At 41.2% G+C, this 17,767-nt stretch overlaps 1 pseudogene; it reads right to left on the reverse strand.

Annotated features, from left to right (window-relative positions):
• Positions 1 to 263: 263 nt before the first annotated feature.
• Positions 264 to 388, reverse strand: LOC118593596 (annotated as a pseudogene).
• Positions 389 to 17,767: the final 17,379 nt, after the last annotated feature.

Raw genomic sequence — 17,767 nt, forward strand, 5'->3', positions numbered from 1 at the left:
CTATCAAGTTCACAGACATTGCGGCTATCAATGGTGAGGGACTGTTTTAGAAGACTAAAGCCCCACAGGACCTCTCATTAATGCAAGGAGCTCTAGGGGTTACTACTGGCCTTGGAAACTTGAGAACTGATATTCCAGACAAACACAAACAAAACAAAACAACAACAATAGCAAGCAACAACAAATCAAGAGAAGTAGCTCCTGTTTATGACCCAGATTCCTGGCTTACTTTCTTTCTTCTCTTTTATTTTATTTTATTTTTTAGAGAAAAAAGCAAAGCCCTGATCCTCAATACCACAAAGTATGCAGTTGATTTTACCATATTTGGAGAAAGTACAAGAGTCAGCATGCCCGGGGTACCAGGGTATCTCCCCTGCCAGGTAAGTATAAGAGAGTTTATTTTTAAATGAGTATGAGGAGAATTAGAAATTATCTACAGCATAGACTGTATCCTTCATTCTCTCCACCCTCCTTCATATTTGGTATTGTTGACCAACACATACAATCATGCCAATGCTGGAGCAACACAGAAGTGAAGCAACCAACTAGTAAAGAATCACAAAACAAAATGGCAGACACAAAAGTCACATGGGGAACATACTCTAAGCCATTTTTAAAAATGAAGAAGTTAGGAGAAATGGGGCACCAAAGTGGAGATAATCTATGAATAGGTGTAGGGAGGTCAAGTTCCAGGATGCAAAGGAAGGAAAAGCATGACATCATCACTGAGACTTTAACCCTATTTGACTGGCAGCATCTCCTTGGAAACCCAAGAAAGGACATAGGGAATCTTAGGGTGATAAAGTGGGGGAAAAGTTGCAAACAGAAAAATATTTGCAGAGGAGAAAAATGGCAGGGGGGCTGAGGCAGGGGATAAACTAAAACTGCAGAATTATGACATTTATCATCATAAATTACCTATAGGAGGCAGAAACTGAGACAAGATGCCACATTCAAGTTGTTTAGGGAATTAACTCCAGGTGATGAAAGAAGGTTGGGAAGTGAACAGCAACATGGAGGCTTCTAGAGCCAGGGGCACAGGTGTGGGGACCCTCTGGCCACAGGATGAATAGAGAGAGTTTTAGGAGGGAGTGAGAAGCAGTTCTCCACTGCCTCTTCCTATGTGTCTAGTCACTCCATGTGTTTTCTGTGCATCAGATCTCACATTATAAGATTGTTTATTATAGAAAGGCTGAGGTGAGAAGCTCTAAGGTGGGGAGCAAGAGAGACTGGATCCAAGGACAAATCAGGTCCAAGAAGAACCAGGGATGGGATAAGAAAGTGGAAGAACATCTTTGTAAAATTACTGAACTTGAAGGAGAAAGAAAGGATTGTCAAATCATCTAGAGCAGTGGTTCTCAACCTTCCTAATGCTGCGACCCTTTAATACAGTTCCTCATGTTGTGGTGACCCCCAACCATAAAATTATTTTCATATCTCACAACTGTAATTTTGCTACTGTTATGAATTGTAATATAAATATCTGATATGTGACCCCTGTAAAAAAGGGTTATTCGACCCCACACAGGTTGAAAACCACTGGACTAGGCCACAGCAAAACAGACACACTGGTCACATGCAATGGGGTAAAGTCAAGCTGGAATCAGGTTGATGCTGTCAATATTAAAAGAGAATGGAGTAGCAGCTCCAAAACCCTCAGGGAGCAGAAGGGAGTCAAAGCACTTCATTGGTAGATGGTGGTGCCCGGGTCAGACAGCTGCTTCTGGCCTTATAAGAATTCAGAAAAGAGAACCTTCGCTCACAAAAAACAAAAAACAAAAAACAAAAAACAAAAACAAAAACAAAAACAAAAACAAAAAACAAAAAACAAAAAACAAAACAAAACAAACAAATAAAAACCCACTCCCCCAGAATCAACCCGCTGAGTAACTTGATTTACAAACAGACCTAGAATTAAATAACTATGGTATTGACACCAAGGAATGGGATGCAAATGACACGTTTTGACATTGTGAAAATAATATAATTGGTAAAAAAAAAAATTGGGTGAATTATTTCTCACACAAATTAGAATTGAAAATCATGGTCTACTATCATATAACACAATTTTACAATGTTCAGATCTTTAGAATACTGAATATTGATTTTAAAGATCTGTTGACTAACTCTAATTGCAGGAAAGAATACCCAAAGTTTATAATTCTTTGTCTTACATTATTTATTCCTCTTCTGTTATATGTACACATAGGTTCTAAAATACCAATGGCATTCATTTGTGTGACTTCTGGGTTGGCATTAACTCCACCCACACACATTGTTCCCTCCCCTTGAATGGCTTCTACTCCCTCAATGGCTTGTACTGCTGCTCTGGCTATGATTGGGGTAGCTTGGAGGCTTTGCTGCACTGTGACTAATGTACAACTTGCTTTGAACCACTTGTTCTGGATGCTTTGAGGCAATGATTTGGGGTGGAGGAGGACCCAAGGAATAGCTTTCCACAGGTGTAAGTGGCTGAGGCTTTTCTGACTACAGACAGACCTTGATGGTGTCCATCCTTTCTGCCAGGGGTGCTATGGGAACATGGTTTTGAAGCAGAAATTGTTAAATAGCAAATTTTGAAGAAGAAACTTGCTTCTATTTCTATAAGTTATATATGTGCATAAATCTTCATCTATAGCTTTATATGCCTATATTTAACTTCACCTATAGCTAGTTGCATTCTATAAACTGAGATGTAGAACGTGAAAATGTAAAGCATCCATTTGTGGCTGAAATATTATCTACAGAGGGAGACAAATGAATAAATAAATATCAAGTGTAAGCCTTCAGTCTAATTTTTTTGTCATATATTTTTAGTTTAAACATATATGTTTAGTTTGAACCAGGGTGATGGTTTGCTTATTTCCTGCCATATTGGTTGTCCTTCAAAGGGCAGGTGTTAAAGGTAGGAACTATTGGGAGATAGTGAACCAATAGTAAGTGGGGCCAGTTAGAGCTTTGGTTATTCTCCCATAGGGGGATTTGGGCTCTGAATTCTTTTCTATTTGCATGGCTTCTGTGAGAGGAGACGGCTTCTCCTCCTGAATACCCTGGACCATTCTATGGTTCCACGAAGTATAAAGCGACAAAAATAATAGAAATACATAGGAAGGAAATTGGAGCTGACTCAAAGTAACTCCCAAGATCTAATTTGGGGCAATTTCAACAGGAATGAGGGAAGGGGGGAAAGAAGGGAATGAAAAGGGAAGAAGGAAAAATGGAAGAAGAAAGAGAAGGGAGAAAAGGATAATAAGAGGGGAGAGAAGAAAAACAGTAAGGAAGGGGAGAGAGAATGGTAAAGGAATCAAGGATACAGAAAGTCATCATTTGTCAAATGCCACAGTAATCATCGTCACAGCAATGAATCATAGGTATAAATTTTTGCAAACTAAAATACAACAAGAAATAGGGTATCTTCGTTTTCTCTGAATTATCTCCCTACAAAATGCTTATTCACTATAAAGAGGAAAATGTTAACTTGGTGGTTTAGGAACTCGGAGTCACCATCTTAACCACACCACCGGCATGAACAGATGCCCTCTCCTGCTCTGAGCCGAGAAGGGGGCCAAGCATTCCTGAGGCGTCCTTGCACCAACGGAGTGCCTGGAGTTAACTAAAAGAAAGGCTCCTCTAAAGGTTCAAGGCCATGAAGAACAGACTGAGAAATAGTCCCAGGTTGGATGACCTTAAGAAAACATGACAAGACATTGGGCTCTGGAGCAAAAACTCCGCATTCATAAGACCAGTGGTGAGATTTCCGTTAAGTGAGTCTGAGACTAGTGGATGGTACTGTTTCCATGTTCTTTGGGGCCTTCCATAACTGCTTAGTGGTTTTTTAACAGTAGTACTTGAAACTCTGAATAAAAGGAGCACTAAAATAGTTTGTTACTTTTCACAGACTTTTGTGAGACTAAAATTATTTCAAAATGAAATAAATATGAAAACAAAGCTAATCTTAAAAAAATTAAATAAACCAAGCAGGCGCCTTCAAATAGAAAGCAAGGAACACGGGACCCTATTTTCACATGCACGAAACTGAACTCTCACCAATGGTCTGAACCTCAGCCAGTCCCTCCTTAGAGAGTGCTGCATTCAAAAGAAACAGACATAGATGTCCAAGATACACCTGAAGACAGAACAGCCCTTCTCCTGCCGCTTCCTGTTTTGAAACACAGTTTTTATGTTCTTCAGAGACCAGCCACGTTTTCTTGGATGTATAGCGTTGCCTTTCGTTCTTCCCACAATTCAATTCGGTTCATCTGCTTTGTCTGTTCTCCTTGGACTTTGAATTCTTGGCTTTGCTCACTGCAGCCTACAGTTAGAGCTTCATTTCTTTGACTTCCATTATTTAGCCCTTTAAAACAAGTGTAAATGCATGGTCAGAGATTATTCCTTGATGGCAATTTGTAACTCGTTCCAAAGAAATGTGTTTGAGGAAGTATTGGAGACTGGAAAATGGTGGGTGACAGAAAACACCCTAGAATCAGCTAGAATACCCAGGGAACAAAATAGGAATGTGTGGGAAACAGCATTCAGAAGAGGTGGGATGACTGCCCCCAATCTCTATTTTCAATAGTAAAGCAGGCAACTTCAGAATGTAGAAGGAAAAGTTCAGAGTCCATTGCAGAAGGATTGGTGGGTGTAGGGAGTGCTTCCCTCCCAGTAAGAGGAAAAGACTCTTGTCATGACTTAAGACAGCCTCAGAAAAGCTGCCCTTTTCTCTCAATGGCAGATAGTTCAAGGAAGAGAAGAGCAGAATCCCTGGCAGAGGGAGAGGAGGTGCAGGGAAAACTGCCTTTTATCTGTGGTCATCCACCCTGGGCTCTTCATGAACCATGTATTGGGAAACCTCAGAGAGAACCATGGGATTATACGATGAAACTGGGCCAGCAGAATATCTAGATTGTGTGGAAGAAACTTTGAATCAGAACTGCACAGAATTAGCAGCATGGAAGCCTGGTTGAAGCCTGAGTCTGCAGGGAAACAAAGACACAGGTTCCTAACACATGCTGGAGATGGGAAAAAAAAAACGGTGACATCAGCATCATTGACAACCGGACTCTGGAGGCACTGCCCAGACTTGTGACCAGCACTGCAACCCGACCCATGAAGAGCCACAAATTGATGAGACCAGCATCTGTGACCTAACCTTGCAAAGGACCACCTAAAGGTGTGCCTGGCATCTGGGAGCATGAGAAGAAACACACAGTCAAAACTGGACCCAGCAAGCAAACAAATGACCTCACCAGACTGCACCCCCACCACCACGTGTGCTCTCCCCACTTTGCATTTATTTCTCCTTCATAAAATGTACATTGTCAACCTAGTTGGCCAGCTCTTTCCTGCTGTGTTCTCCTTCTTTCTGTTTATTTTATTGTTTTTCCTTTAGTCCTCATTTAAATTGTTTTCCTTTAATGGTCTTTCCCAAGAAATATAGGCTGGTTTGATTGGGGGGGGAGGGTTCATATCTCAGCCTTCTGAGAGCCGGGATTGCTGTAGGTTGTTTGATGCATTCTTTCACCTCTCCTTTTTCCTTCTGCCGTTATTGAGACATCCCTCCTCACCCCTATGTCCACATTGTCACCGCTCTCCTTGCTTTTGCCGACACCTCCATTTCTTCGTCTGTGACCTGGATGCTAATGACCACTCTCACTCTGCATTTGTCCCTTCCACTCTGTCACATGGAACTACCTGCTAGTGCACAGCCAACACTCCTTTACTTCCTCTCCCTAAAATGATCGCCATGCATTCTCCTGCAAGTCAATACAGGGTGTGCAAGTAGAATTCTGTAAAGGCAAATGATGAAAAATCACGATGAGAGAAGAGACCTAAAGGCATCCTTCAAACTCAAGAGACACATTTGTGAGGCCACAGGAAAGACCAATCCACTCTAAAGGAATAATGGGCAAATGAGGAGAAGGAGACTACCCAGAGCTATAAAAACCCACAAGATAATAAGGATTAATGCATACCTTTCAACAATGCAGAATACACATCAAAAGGATGGACTGGCAGATTGGATTAGAAAACAGGCCCCAGGGGTTAGAGAGATGGTTCAGTAGGCAACCCCCTGCAGTGTGTGACCAAGGTCTGCTCTGGTATCTGCAAGTATGAAAATGTGAGATCTCTGAACTGATATCCATCAAATAAAACTCAGATTCCCTTTGAAATTAAAAGTCCTATGGTGCTGGTTTATGATTTGTTTAGGCATGTAGGGTGCCTGGAGTTTGCAGTCCATCTGGCTATTTTTCTGGGTTTGTTGTTGTATTCTTTTAATTTCGTGTGGGGCTTTGGGGCTTGGAATGACACTCTCAGAAGATTTGGAGAAGCTCTCTGCCAATCCAATCAACCACAGCTCGGAGTTAGTATGTTGGGATTTCAAAATTAATATTTTGAATATTCAACATGTCCCTGAGGGAAAGTAAAGGCCCTTCCCACTTTTGTTTCTCCTGCAAAACAAGTCAAGATGAGGTCTTTGCTGATGAAACTCTTGGCTTCCTACTGTCCAGCTGTGCTCCATCTCTGTGGCTTTCCCTCTTAGAAATCCCAAAATAGTCAGGGAGGCCTGCTTCTGAGCAAGACTTGGCCTGGCTTGGCTGGCTTCCAAAAGGAATTTTTATAAAAATATTATTTTTTTCTTTACAGGTTTTTATTAGAACCCATGCAAAGCTGTACCTCTTCCCTTTCTTTTGTCTATCTTTCAAAATTCTACCTTTCAAAATTCTATCTTTCTTTGCTTTGATTGACAAGTAGCAATGTCTGCAAAGAGCCGTCATGGGGAGTGAGTGAAGAGATCTACCTAGCCCATCTCACTGTATCCTACTTCTCATGGGCTCATATGTAAAAAAGCTGGCGAAGAGATGGCTAAATATCCCCTTTATCCTCATCTTATGTTTTTTGGGGTTTTGTTTGTTTGTTTGTTTTGTGTGTGTGTGTGTGTGTGTGTGTGTGTGTGTGTGTGTGTGTGTATGTACGTGTTGTGTGCATGTATGTAGAGGCCATAGTCATCCTTCACTGGAGTTCCCCAGGATGGCAATCCACATTGGTTTTTTGAGACTGGGTCTGTTGCTAAGACCTGAAGTTCACTGATGTGGTTAAGCTGCCTGGCCAGGGTGTTCCAAGGATCTACCTGTATCTACCTCCTCAGTGCTGAGATTAGAGAAGCACACACCCTCACACCTGCCTTCTCACATAGGTCCAGTGGACTGAACTCAAGCCCTCATGCAGCACTTTTTCTGAGTGATTTCCCTAGCTCCCTTAGTCCTGTGTAATTTGATGATAAATTGTGGGCAACTGAAACTTTGTTTATAAACCCAAGATTTGTAGGCACTTAAGGATACTATCTGGCAAGAAACAGGGCAAGAAAATATTCCTCTGCACTGTAGTCATGATGTTACCCTTAACTCGCTTTGATTCCTATCTCTATTCTGTCAAGGGCTTCAGTCATCTGTTGGGTAATGAAACCATGATATGATAATAATCGCTAGTACAAAGCACTGACTGTATGATATGCATTGTGTTTAGCACCATATTATCCAATTTAATCATCATAAACCCGTTATTATGCCTACTTAGTTTAAGAGTAATGGAGATTTTTGAGAAATCAAGTAAAGTATCTGAACTCAAGCAGCTAATAAATAAGTCATTAAGACAGTGGCCAGAGTCACCACTATTAAGGCTTCTTCCAAACCACTTTATGCCTTTATGGGTGGATAATGAGGAGAGGAGGTGAGACAGGAGGCAGGCCAGGAATGGTGCTGGGAGCTCAGTCTTGCTTTGAATGACTCAAAGAAAGTCATGGGTCAGATTTTAAAATTCCCAACATGCATCGTTCATGAGAGCAACATCTTACACCAAATAGAATCCCAAGACCATTCAAACTGAGTCCATTTCAAATGCAGCAGGAGTGAGCTCAAGTAAGCGATCCAGATTCCTCGGACAAGACACTGGGACATGCAATTTTGCCTACTTCAGCACAAGAGAGGAGGAAGGCCTGAGGATCTGAAACCTTAAAATGAGTCCCAATGTGAAGGAGGAAAGTCAACCACAAGCTACCAAAGACATCCTGACACAGAAACATTCCCTACCCAGTCTCTTCTAAAGGAGAGCCACTGCCTTCCCCCACTCTTGCCTGAATTGGTCATGGCTCTGGTGATAACTGCATTTACCACAATTGCAAAGTTGTGACAGGTTCCAGCACTTACAGTAGACTGAATAGTAAGGACAGAAGAACGGATCCAGGATTCTGCTGCAGGGAGCCCTAGGATGCTGTGGATATCGCTCTGTGTAAATAAAGTTCTGATTGGCCAGTGGCCAGGCAGGAAGTATAGGTGGGACAGGAGAGTAGAGAATTCTGGGAAGTAGAAGACTGGAGAGAGACACCGCCAGCCGCTGCCATGAAAAGCAACATGTAAAGACACCGGTAAGCCACAAGCCATGTGGCAAAGTATAGACTAACAGAAATGGGTTAATTTAAGATAGAAGAAGCAGATAGCAAGAAGCCTGCCACGGCCATACAGTTTCTAAACAATGTAAGTTTCTGTGTGCTTTCTTGGTCGGGTCTGAGAGACTGTGGGACTGGTGGGTGAGAGAGATTTGTCCTGACTGGGCCAGGCAGGAAAACTCTAACTACACTAGGAGACAGGACAGTTGCATCATAGAACACTCAGGACTTCCAAATATGCCAAAAAGAATGAGAAGAGACCTGGGGGTTGTGAGGAGGATCTCTACTTTCTCTTACCCTCCTTTGCTTTAGCCTACAGAAATCAGGGTTTGATTGGCTGGAGTCAGCTCAATCCAAGTGTAAAGGGGAGGGTGCACTGAATGGTGCACCTGTGTGTGCACTGAATGGTGTGGTGTACTGAATGGTGAATTCCTCCAGGGGGAAGCTGTGGGTTATGTGATATAACAGCTTAGTTTCATCAGCTGTGAAGTGTAATTAATACTATCTCAGGAGGCAGCTACAGAACAAGGTGAACATGTATATAAGTTATATATTACAGAGCCTGGCACATACAAGCACTGGTGTAATTGTGATTTTAAAAAATTTCAATTACATATTTATTATTTCTGTCTCTGTCTCTCTGATTCTCTGTCTCTGTCTCTCTCTCTCGTGTGTGTGTGTGTGTGTGTGTGTGTGTGTGTGTGTGTGTGTGTGTCCATATGCATGCCACTGCACAAGTGTGGAGGATAGAAGACAGTTATTTCTACTGTAGTAAAAAGGAGGAATCAGAGAACATGTACTGTATCAACCATCTTACATGGAATCTCGCAGGACAGCAAGCTCTGGATGGGAGAGGAGGCCTGGTTCCCCTCTCAGTTCTTTTAATTACCTAAGTTCTCTTAACCAATGGCTTGCATTTCTGGACATCAGGTTTTTTTTCTAGTGCCATAGTAAGAATATTGGTTGAGAACCAAAGATCAGTGCTAGCTCTGAATTTGTCCAATATTTCCTTTCACAATAAACAGACACTTTACCCTAAAACAGCTGGTCTTTACTACAGAGGGTCTGTTGTCATATGAAACTGTGTTGAATTAGAGATTAAAAGAACATGTAATAAGAGAATATAGCTTGATGCCGATTTCCTGATATTACTTAAACTCAAAAGTGGTACTGAGGAACGTCCTCTGGGACAGTCAGCTTCCCAGGTGACGGAGTTTACAGAAGTCATGGAGAGTGCACATGCACGTGTTCACCTATGTGCTGGCGCTATTTCTAAAGCTGGACTTGCATCTGGCCACCTAGAGCTATCCCTGCTCGCTATAATCCATTCATTAAAAGAATCCTTTGCCTGTGTTTAAAGACATGGCTGATATAAAGAGAATTGCAGCAGCAGGGGAAACAAGGGGTCCGTCAATAGCACACACATGAAAAAAATTAACCACACAGTAATAGAAGTGCTAAAGAATGACCTAGGTCTAAATATCTGTATTTCTATTTAACTTACATTTCTCTCCCATGTGGCTTTCATTAGTTAAGTAAACAAATGTTCATTTAGTTTCAACTCTGTTCAAGGCTCTCTATGAGGTACTATGAGGGACTGACACAAAGATAAATCAAATAGAGATGCCCTTCTCCTCAAGGAGCAAGCAGCTGATGAGGGGGCAGAGGGCAAATGCAGGAGTAATTAAAACAGGGGAGAAACACTCCGTTCCCCTAGGGGGTATCAAGAAAAGCTCTGTGCGTGTCTGTAGTTGGGGAGATCCGTTCCATTGGGAAAGTCAGGGAGCAAATTGTGAGTGCTTTGAATTGAGTCAGAATGGATGGGAAGGAAAAAAAAAAAAACAGCTGGTTTCATTTGTTTGGAATGTAGGATTAAGAGATAGGAAAGGACTAGGAAATGGGGTTAAAATGTCAAGTGGACTCCACTCCGTGACCTTGAAGGGCTAGCTGAGGAGCTTGAACTCATTCTCTATGCAAAAGAAACTTTTAAAATATTTGGACCTAAGGATTGCAACGTTGTAGTTAGGCATTAGAAAGAGGGCAGTCTCACCAGAAAACCAGCAGAGACAAGAAGCCAGTGGCTGGCCATGAAAGACACTTGTAATCAACTTCAGAAAACCAGCAAGTAATTTTATCATTAGTGGTTTGTAGGAATCTCTTACTATTTCTGTTTTTACATTGAACTTCATCACAGCTGTATATTGTGAGGGAACTGGTACTAGCAATTTCAGGGGTCTTTCTGGAGAGATTACCTTCTTCTCGTGGATGGAGAACTCCGTAGACCTGTATTTCAGGAGAAGTAAGAAGAACAAGAGGAGTAATCCAGAGATGTGACAATGAGGTCTGGAGAGCAAAGATCCCTGGGAAGGGCAAGAATAACACATTAAGGTTGGTGGGGGTAATAATAAACAGTAGCAAAGGGGCTTCAAAGTCAATTCCAGTTAGAACCAGATTCCAACATGGCTTTCACAAAAGACTTCTGGGAAGACTTCGATAAATGTAATTGTTGAAAGTAATTATTAAAATAGCACTGCACACCAGCTGCTCTCATCTGCCTTTTTTCTGTTTTCAATAATGGTTTTGTATATACACATATATATTCAGGAAGGGGGAGGGAGGGATATTTCTCTGGAGTAAGTATGTTGGGATGGAATTTCTGGGTTATACTGCCATGTAATTCGGCCATTACATAATGAAAGACATGTATCATTCTCACTTGCCTTCAGTGCATTTTATTTATTTATTTATTTATTTATTTATTTATTTATTTATTTATTTATTTTTGCCTCCGGGGAACACTAGCAGGAAACGTACAGACCTTCCTCACCTCGTGATACTTCATCAGAAGTGTTTCCCATTCTGTCTCCAGTCCGTTGTGCTGCAGAATGACAGGAGAATCCGATGAGGGAATCTGTGCTCATGCTAGCCAGTATACCTTCCTAACCCAGGCCATGTGTTCAGCATTGGAAACAAAGTATAATACAGATGTGGTTTTTACTTTTAACCACCTATCTGCAGGTGTATTGTGTGACGCTGCAATTACCACAACATGCATCCACTAAGGATGTTTATTTAACACATAATTGTTAACAAGTATCATAGGCCAAGCACTGGGGACACCAGCCTGAACAAAACAGGCATGCGTGTTTTTATGGTCCTTCTGCAGTTTCCTAGATTAGACAGGGGGAGATAGTGATCAAAGAACCATACTAACGAAGGGAAGTGCTTGCTACAGAGAGAAGAAACGCCGCTTTAGCGAAGTACGTGATAAACCCGCCCAAACTATGGGATCAAGAGGGGCTTTCCCAAGGCTATAATGCTTGAGCTGGGAGATGAAGATTAGGTGGCAATTACATAGGCAAAGTTTTCAGAGAGGTTCCATTACAGACAGAGATGGGAGGATGGAGGGAGCTAGCACATTCACAGACAAGCTGACTGAAAAGCAGACAGTGGAGCGGAAGGGGCGGGATTAGAGCCCCAAAGTGGATGTGGAACTAACCAAGCAACATCACCAACCTCCTCTCTCTTGGAACACACCTGGGAAGTCACATAGTGTTTTAACTATTGAAGAAGCATAATAGAAATTGTGTTTTGAAAAGTTTTCTCCAGATGAAAATTCAAAATTAACTACTTTTCAGAGAGATCTAAGGTGGCAAGAGGTAATTGCCTAAGAAGCAATTTCATTCTGCAGGTGAGGAATTCAACTAGTACCAGGGGGAGAAAAAAATTGGCTTAAGAGGTACTGAAAAGGAAAATCAAGAGTGTGGAGATGAATCACAAAGTCCCTAGTTTCTTTTCCTTGCAGTGCCTGTGATACAACTGATTTCGGTAACTCGTTAGTAAAAGCAGCTGTCATTGATATGGTTGTATTATTGTTGACCTCATTGTTAATAATTTCTATCGACTAGTCCAAGTGAGTAGGTTGTGAGGTAATCTAGTATGGAGAGTGGAGAAAAAGCCTTGGAATTAGAAATTTCGGACTTAAGTACTGATTTTGCTGGCAGTTAGCTGGGGTAAAGAAAATAACTGGAATAACCCTCCTGAATAACCCTAGTTCCCAAGAAGTAACATGTAATTTCAGTATCCAAGGAGCCTTTAGACATGTAGAACTCAGCTCTATATTCAGTAACTCGGCTGTAGGTACTTGTAGGGTTCAAGTGCAGGTGGGAGCCAGGGACACATGAAGCAGGTCTCTCATTTTCTTCCTGAGGACTCAACTTCTCATTCCTCGTTTTTTGGGGGTTACAATTAGGTACAAAGTATTCACCCTAATTTCTCCAAAATGTTTCATTTAAGCCTTCATGAAAGCTTTTTAATGATTTATTCCTTTCCCTTAAACTGAATCTGATAGGCTTTGGGCATTAGGGACAGTGAACAGTGATGAGTTGATTCTTGTTGAAGTGTAAGTTGCTCACAATGCTGCAGCATTCAGAGTCTTCTCTGGAGCTCAGAACGAAAACCGAGATAGACAGAGATTTATTATTAACTACATTCAATTTGTGTGTGTGTGTGTGTGTGTGTGTGTGTGTGTGTGTGTGTGTGTGAAAGGATCTTTAATACAGTCATTATAATGAAATGATTGTGGACATGTTATACCCTGAGATGATCAACACCTAATACAGACATGAATCAAAGCATCATATGGTGCATCATCTACCTATATGAGGTGTTAACAAACATAAAATTATTTTTAAAACTAAGCAGGGTGTGATCATCAAGTGCTATACATGGTCAATGTAGAGACTCAGGGGGTAGAGTTCAGGAAAGCGGCAATGCCCTTTCTTCGGTGCTAGAGAGCCCCTGCTGCCCTGGGCATTCTCAGTAATTGGAAAGTTACAGGATCGAGTGTGGCTCAAATCCTTGGGGAAAAGTACATTCTTTTTGATGAGACCATCAGGGCAAGATTCTGTTCATTTTCAGCCTTTTGAAAAGTGTCTCCATATCCAAATGTAGACTCAGGGCAAAAAATATTGGTAATTCAATTTATTTTTTTATTTTTTTAATTTATTATATTTGAGTTTTAATTTTACACATCAGCCATGGGTTCCCCTGTCCTCCCCCATCCCTCCCCTACCCCCAAATTCTCCCCAACCCCTCCCCTCCATTCCCATCTCCTCCAGGGCCAAGACTCACCTGGGGATTCAATTCAACCTGGTAGATTCAGTACAGGCAGCTCCAGTCCCCTCCTTCCAGGCTGAGCATGTGTCCCTGTGTAAGCCCAAGGTTCCAAACAGCCAGCTCATGCACAAAGGACAGGTCTGGGTCCCACTGCCTGGGTGCCTCCCAAACAGATCAAGCTATTCAATTGTCTCACTTATCCAGAGGGCCTGCTCCAACTGGGGGCTCCACAGCTTTTGGTTCATAATTCATGTGTTTCCATTTGTTTGGCTGTTTGTCCCTGTGCTTTTCCAATCTTGGTCTCAACAATACACTCTTACAGTCCCTCCTCTTTCTCAACAATTGAACTCTGGAACTCCACCTGGGGCCTGGCCTAGGATCTCTGCATCTACTTCCATCAGTTATTGGATGAGAGTTCTAGCATGACAGTTAGGGTGTTTGGCCATCTGATCACCAGACTAGGTCACATCAGGCTTTCTCTCGACCATTGCCAGCAGTCTACAGAGGATGTATCATTGTGGATTTCTGGGGACCTCTCCAGCACTCTGCCTATTCCTGTTCTCATGTAGTCATCATTTATCATGGTCTGTTATTCCTCGTTCTCCCTTTCTGTTCTTGATCCAGCTGGGATCTCCTGCTCCCCTAAGCTTTCTTTCTCTCAAACCTTGCTCTTCATTACTCCCATTGTCATCCAGGTGGTTCATGCAGATCTCTTCCATTTCTCTGTCATTGGGTGATCTCTTTCCTAGGGTCCTGTTTTCTAGGTAGCCTCCCTGGAGTTGTGTAGCAGTCTAGTCATCTTTGTTTTACATCTAGTATCCTACCATGAGTGAGTACATACCGTGTTTGTCTTTCTGAGTCTGGGTTACCTCACTCAGGATGATTTTTTCTAGATCCATCCGTTTGCCTGCAAACCTCATGATGTCATTGTTTTTCTCTGCTGAGTAGTACTCCATTGTGTATATGTACCATATTTTCTTTATCCATTCTTCAGTTGAAGGGCATCTAGGTTGTTTCCAGGTTCTAGCTATTACAAACAATGCTGATATGAACATAGCTGAGCAAATGCCTTTGTGGTATGATTGAGCATTCCTTGGGTATATGCCCAAGAGTGCTTCAGCTGGGTCTTGGGGGAGATGGATTCCCAATTTTTGAAGGAAGCGCCATATTGATTTCCAAAGTGGCTATACAAGCTTGCATTCCCACCAGCAGTGGAGGAGAGTTCCTCTCCAGCATAAGCTGTCTTCTGTGTTTTTGATCTTAGCCATTCTGACAGGTGTAAGGTGGTATCTCAGAGTTGTTTTCATTTGCATTTCCTGGATAATTAGGGATGATGAGCAATTCCTTAAATGTGTTTCAGCCATTTGAACTTTCTGTTGAGAATTCTCTGTTTAGTTCTATAGCCCATTTCTTAATTGGACTGTTGGGCATTTTGATGTCTAATTTCTTGAGTTCTTTATATATTCTGGATATCAGCCCTCTGTCAGATGTGGGGTTGGTGAAGAGCTTTTCCCATTCTGTAGGCTGTTGCTTTGTCTTGTTGACTGTGTCCTTTGCTCTACAAAAGCTTCTCAGTTTCAACAGGTCCCATTGATTGATTGTTTCTTTCAGTGTCTGTGCTACTGGTGTTATATTTAGAAAGTGATCTCCAGTGCCAATGTGTTCAAGAGTACTTCCTACTTTCTCTTCTATCGGGTTCAGATTAACTGGATTTATGTAGAGGTCTTTGATCCACTTGGACTTGTTTTGTGCATGGTGACAGATATGGATCTATTTGCAGCCTTCTACACATTAACATCCAGTTATGCCAGCACCATTTGTTGAAGATGCTTTCTTTTTTCCATTGTACAGTTTTGGCTTCTTTGTCAAAACTTATATGTTCATAGGTGTGTGGGTTAATGTCAGGGTCTTCAATTTGATTCCATTGGTCCACATGTCGGTTTTTATGCCAGTACAGAGCTGTTTTTATGATGGTAGCTCTATATTAGAGGTTGAGCTCGGGGATCGTGATGCCTCCAGAGGTTGTTTTATTGTACAGGATTCTTTTGGCTATCCTGGGTTTTTGTTTTTCCATAAGAAGTTGAGTATTATTCTTTCCAGGTCTGTGAAGAATTGTGTTGGTAATTTGGATTGCGTGGAATCTGTAGATTGCTTTTGGTAAGATTGCCATTTTTACTATGTTAATCCTGCCTATCCATGAACATGGGAGCTCTTTCCATTTTCTGACATCTTCTTCAGTTTCTTTTTTCAGGGACTTAAAGTTCTTATCATATAGTTCCTTCACATGCTTAGTTAGAGTAACCCCAAGGTATTTTATATCATTTGTGGCTATTGTAAAGGGTGATGTATCTCTGATTTCCTTCTCAGCCTGTTTGTGTATTGTATATAGGAGGGCTACTGATTTTTTTGAGTTGATCTTATATCCTGCTATGTTGCTGAAGGTGTTTATAAGCTGTATCAGTTCCTTGGTTGAATTTTTGGGGTCTCTCATGTATACTATCATGTCATATGCAAATAGGGAGAGCTTGACTTCTTTTCCTATTTGTATCCCCTTAATTTCCTTATGTTGTCTTATTGCTCTGGCTAGAACTTCAAGTACTATATTGAATAAGTATGGGGAGAGGGGACAGCCTTACCTTGTTCCTGATTTTAGTGGTATTGCTTTGAGTTTCTCTCCATTTAATTTGATGTTGGCTGTTGGCTTGCTGTAGATTGCCTTTATTATGTTTAGGTATGTTCCCTGTATTCCTGATCACTCTAAGACCTTTATCATTAAGGGGTGTTGGATTTTGTAAAATGCCTTTTCTGTGTCTAGTGAGATGATCATGTGGTTTTTTTCTTTGAGTTTGTTTATATGGTGTATTACAATGATGGACTTTTGTATGCTGAACCATCCTTGCATCCCTGGGATGAAGCCTACTTGATCATAGTGGATAATTGTTTTGATGTGCTCAGGGAGTCTTTTGCCAGTATTTTATTGAGTATTTTTGCATCAATGTTCATGAGGGAGATCAGTCTGTAGTTCTCTTTCTTTGTTGCATCTTTGTTTGGTTTAGGAATCAGGATAATTGTAGCCTCATAGAAGGAGTTTGGTAATATTCCTTCTGCTTCTATTGTGTGGAATAATTTAAAGAGTATTGGTATTAAGTCTTCTTTGAAGATCTGGTAGAATTCTGCAGTGAAACCATCTGGGCCAGGGCTTTTTTTGGTTGAGAGACTTTTAATGACTGATTCTATTTCCTTAGGGGTTATTGGACTATTTAAATGATTTATCAGGTCTTGAGTGAACTTAGGTATGTGGTACCTATCCAGAAAATTATCCATTTCTTTTAGATTTTCCAGTTTTGTGGAGTAGAGGTTTTTGAAGTATGACCTGATGATTCTCTGGATTTCCTCATTGTCTGTTGTTATGTCCCCCTTTTCATTTCTGATCTTGTTAATCTGGATGCTCTCTCTCTGTCTTTTGGTTAGTTTGGATAAGGGTTTGTCTATCTTGCTGATCTTCTCAAAGAACCAACTCTTTGTTTCATTAATCCTTTGTATTGCTCTCTTAATTTCTATTTGATTAATTTCAGCTCTCAATTTGATAATTTCCTGGTGTCTGTTCCTCCTGGGGGACTTTGCTTCTTCCTGTTCAAAAGCTTTCAAGTGTGCTGTCAAGTCACTAGTGTGAAATTTCTCCAACTTCTTTATGTGGGCATTTAGTGCTATGAATTTCCCTCTTAGAACTGCTTTCATAGTGTCCCATAAATTTGGGTATGTGGTGTATTCATTTTCATTGATCTCTAGGAAGTCTTTAATTTCTTTCTTTATTTCTTCCTTAACCCATTGGTGATTCAGTTGAGCATTATCCAGTTTCCATGAGATTGTAGGATTTCTGTGTTGAAATCTAACTTTAAACCATGGTGGTCCGACAGAACACAGGAGGTTATTCCAATTGTTTTGTATCTGTTGAGATTTGCTTTGTGGCCAAGTATGTGGTCAATTTTAGAGAAGGTTCCAGGGGGTGCTGAGAAGAAGGTATATTCTTTTTTGTTCAGGTGGAATGTTCTGTAGATATTGATTAAGTCTGTTTGAGTCATAACATCAGTTAATTCCATTATGTCTCTGTTAAGTTTGAATTTGGCAGATCTGTCCAGAGGTGAAAGTGGGGTGTTGAAATCTTCCACTATTAATGTGTGGGGGTTTATATGTGATTTAAGCTTT

Source organism: Onychomys torridus, chromosome 11, assembly GCF_903995425.1.
Source record: "Onychomys torridus chromosome 11, mOncTor1.1, whole genome shotgun sequence".
Lineage (NCBI taxonomy): Eukaryota > Metazoa > Chordata > Mammalia > Rodentia > Cricetidae > Onychomys > Onychomys torridus.